The 4,457-nt window shown below is 37.4% G+C and overlaps 1 pseudogene; it reads right to left on the reverse strand.

The window, feature by feature from the left end:
* Nucleotides 1–2,722: 2,722 nt before the first annotated feature.
* Nucleotides 2,723–3,462, reverse strand: LOC138807057 (14-3-3 protein zeta/delta pseudogene; annotated as a pseudogene).
* Nucleotides 3,463–4,457: the final 995 nt, after the last annotated feature.

Raw genomic sequence — 4,457 nt, forward strand, 5'->3', positions numbered from 1 at the left:
ATACATATATGACAGTGTTTGAAATAACTGCAAAGTTTTTATTTTAAAACTATATCAAACTCAAAAATAGTAATTGGTGTGGCTGATAATTCAAACAATGAAAGCAGACTCTTTTACCTCAGCTCATCAGTATTTATTGAGCATTTACAATGTGCTAGGCAAAAGAAAACATACAGAAAATATTGCCCCTGCTTTAGAGAATCTTACATTCTGTAAGAAAAAATACACCTTTTAAAATGGCATTTTTGTTTGGTGTTTCCTGTAAAGTACTGAGGAAATATTTTGTAAGGTGAGATTTAGGTTTAATAGTTTTATCATTATTGAGAGTAGAATGATTTAAAGGCAGCCGGGTGCTGGTGGCTAACGCCTGTAATCCTAGCTACTCAGGAGGCTGAGATCTGAGGATCGCCATTCAAAGCCAGCCCGGGCAGGAGAGACCATGAGACTCCTATCTCCAATAAACCACCAGAAAACCGGAAGTGGCGCTGTAGCTCAAGTGGTAGAGCTGAAGAGCTGAGGGACATTGCCCAGGCCCAGAGTTCAAGCCCCATGGCCGACCAAAAAAATAAATAAATAAAAGAAAGATTTAAAGGCAAATATGACAGACAGACCATTCAGAATAGAGTTTATAGGAGATACACAATGTCCTCAACTACTCAGAGAGGTGGTGCAGTATAGGATGTTGGAAATAGTTTGTGGGATAGAAGCAAAGAAAGCAAGTATTCTTAGACAGTGAGTAGAGCCAGAAAGATCATGTGGCCTTTTCTGAAGAACACAGTCACCAAAGAGGAATCATTGGTGACAACCCAGAAGGTTAAAAAAAGGTAATCCTGTGCACCTGACAAACAGAATGACCAAAATTGAAGGCAAACTGTATCGAGAAATTCTCAAAAACAAAAACTGATTTGCAAGCACAGAATTTAGTTAATGCTACCCACTGTCATGAAGGGCCAAGAGCATTGTGGCTGCTTAATTTAGAAAATGCCATATACTAAAATTTTAACTAGAACATATTAGTTTTTAAATCAATTTCCCCTTCCCAAAAGATAAAACTTTTGTTTTTGAGTTGTTAGTAGAATTGGGAATATGGGAAGTGGTCGGTAGTTAAATTCTTCTTCTTTTTTTTTTTTTTTTGGTCATTCATGGGCCTGAACTATGGGCCTGGGTGCTGTCCCTCAGCTCTTCAGCTCACAAGTAGTGCTCTACCACTTGAGCCACAGTACAACTTCTGGCTTTGTTTTCTGCTTATGTGGTGCTAAGAAATTGAACCCAGGGCCTCATGCATGCAAGGCAAGCACTCTACCACTGAGCCACCTTCCCAGCCTGGTAATTAGATTTTTGTTTTTATGTTTTAATGTTACTTTTATGATAAGTTTTGTTGTTATGATGAACTTTGCACTTTAACTTGGAAAAAGCCCATTACCTGCCAAAAGAGACTAAGGAAGAATTTTCTATAATGTACAATTTCTTTGGAGGAGATTCAAATCAAAAGACTAGTTTACATGAAAAGTTGTAGAGAAAGTAGTTGAAAAGTTCACTCAAAAAATGTTTTATTCGGGCTGGGAAGGTGGCTCAGTGATAGAATGCTTGCCTTGCATGCCTGATGCCCTGGGTTTGATTCCTCAGCACCATATAAACAAAAAGAAAAAAGCTAGACATGGTGCTGTGGCTCAAGTCGTAGAGCATTAGCCTTGAGCTGAAGAGCTGAAGGACATCGCCCAGGCCCAGAGTTCAGGCCCCAAGACTGGACCCCCCCCAAAAAATGTTTTATTCCACTTACATGAACTTTATACATGTGGTCTTAACAATTATGCTTGGATTGGTCATGAAAATTTCAAAAGACATTAAACAAAGCAGGCCATAGTCTTAAGTTATTTGCCTGTTAACTTTTTTATACTGTAAATGCATTTGAGGCTCGTATCAAGAAAAAAAAAGTTTACAAAAGAAAAAAATACCCTAAAATCAAGTTAAATACACAGGGTTTTTTTTTTTGTTAATTGCTGTGCTTGATACACATGAATAATGAATACCAAGGAGTTCATTTTTACTGCAACTTTACTTCTACATTAGATTTTAGGTTGGCTAAAACATTGAAATACAAATAAAGTGTGTAGAAAAAATAATGAGAGCAAACAGAAGATAATTTTACAAATAATTGAATGTGAATCGTTTCTGCCCTTATCTGGAGTTAATCGGTCATAATTTTGTCTTAAAGAACATTTCTGGTCATATAGCCAAAAGTTGCACACTGAGATAGACGTTTCCACAGAAATACTTGATTCCAACATGGAATAATAATGGAATATCTGTTTGTGCCACAGCCCTGAAATTTCTCCAAAACTTTATAATACCCATGATAACTACACCTTTGACTGGAACCAATTTTCCCTTTTATGCCCTACGAGTACAAACTAATATATAGGAAGATGTCTTGGCTTAGACATGGAAACAGTTTTAGCACTGTGAAGTCACCATGTACCAAAGTATATGCCAAATGTTTATAACTTGTATAAAATAACAAATCCTCATATTGGTCATCTGAAGATGAAGACAGATAATAAATGTTAACCCACTCTCCTCCCTTAATATTAAACAAAAAATACACATGGGAAATACAGAAATTCAAATAGAATTTATACAAACCTGTCATTAATTGTGAATGAGAAACTATTTCTGGGGCAGCATGGTTGATAAATGAGGCAGACAAGAGTCAGAAGGCTGGTTAGTTTTCCCCTCCTTTTTCTGCTTCTTCTTCATTCCTTGGGTATCTGATGTCCATAATGCTAACTTGTCTCTCAGTAACTACATTATTAGCATACTCTTTTTCTATGAGCCTTCACTTAATGTATCAAGTTCAGCAATGACTTCATCAAAAGCTGTCTTTGCAAGAAAGCAAGATTCCTTTGGGGAGTTTAGAATCTCATAACAGAACACTGAGAAGTTAAGGGCCAGACCTCTTCTCATAGAATGCATTGGCTGCATTTCCTTTTTGTTGATCTCAAAACTTTCTTGGTATGCTTTTTTGACTGATTCACAATCCCTTTCTTGTCATCACCAGTAGGAATCTCAGCCAAGTAGTGATAGCAGTCTATCTTCATTTTCAAATAGAAGAATTTGCTCTCTGCTCATGAAGAATTAGGGATCAAGTACTTTTCCAAGAGAGAACGTACATCATTGCAGATATCTCTTAGCTCGTTCTCAATTCTTTATGTGTTCTTGCAGCATATGCTGCTTTTTTTCAGCACCTTCCATCTTTTGGTCAATACTTGAAATGACCCTCCATGGGTCATTTGAACAAATGAGTTCGTATGGGTTCCTATGAGCAACTGAGAGAAAATTCCTTTCCTGATTAGATAATTCAGCTCCTTTCTCAGTTACAGACTACATGGAGGCTGCCATGTCACCATATCACTCAGCCTCCTTAGCCACTTTGGCCTTCTGCACCAGCTCACTTGTATCCATGACTGGATGTTCTGTGTCGAGAGTAAGTGGTGGAGGACACACAGTAGTTTAATGGTCTCTGTATAGTGGAAGCAGCAGCCTTGAGGTTGACACTCTGTCCCTGGACCTCGCAGCTAACAAGCTCCAGTGGCTTTGCAGACAGGGCTTCCTCCTATCCAATTTCATTGTTTTTACATCACCTATATCCTTAATTCACCCTGAAATTTTCTCAGTCAGTGAAAGAACATTTTGATTTTTACACATGTTTTGTCATTTGAAAATGATTTCATGTCCAGACATTATAGTAACATGACTGTGGAATTTATGTTTTGAAACAATATTGTCTATGGAAGTGTGTATGGTAATCATTCTATCGTGACCTCGCACCATGAAGATGAGATAATGAATGAAGTCTTGCCTTGTGCTCCAACTGTTACTCAGAGCAAAGAGGTTAACATTTATGAACATTTCGGACATCCTCAAGTTCCTGTATAAAGTCCTGAGAAATGGGAAATCTGAGCTATTGGTATGAAGGTACATTCTTCCAGAGTTTCTGAATGCTGCTTTTATACATGAGACTACTTAATGTTACCTAATCTATATTCCTCACCTTTTCAAAAAATTCTGCTATATCTGTACTTAATTTTAACTGTGAAACAAAATTCCATTAAATTACTAAGTTTTCATTTAAGGTTCTGCGATTAAACCACTTTTAAAAATATTTTCCTGTGGGTGCAAACACAAGGAAAAAGGTAAATGCAACAATTGAATTTTATGAAACAGAAATTTTACATCATCTTCTTCCTCATGTATACGTCCAAATAGAGAATTCTAGACATGAAAATGCAGAAATTGTAGGTGAGTTTTCAGGGGAGAATGACTGAGAAAGTGCTGATAACTCAAGTCTCTGTTACTGGGGACCAGTACTGGGGCTACTGGGAAAGTGATGAAAAGGAGTAATGTCATCAGGACAGTGACCTGGACATTGGGTGATGGAGGAAAAGCAGCCTGGTTAT

Source organism: Dipodomys merriami, unplaced genomic scaffold (genome assembly GCF_024711535.1).
Source record: "Dipodomys merriami isolate MVZ:Mamm:240054 unplaced genomic scaffold, mDipMer1.0.p SCAF_1003, whole genome shotgun sequence".
Lineage (NCBI taxonomy): Eukaryota > Metazoa > Chordata > Mammalia > Rodentia > Heteromyidae > Dipodomys > Dipodomys merriami.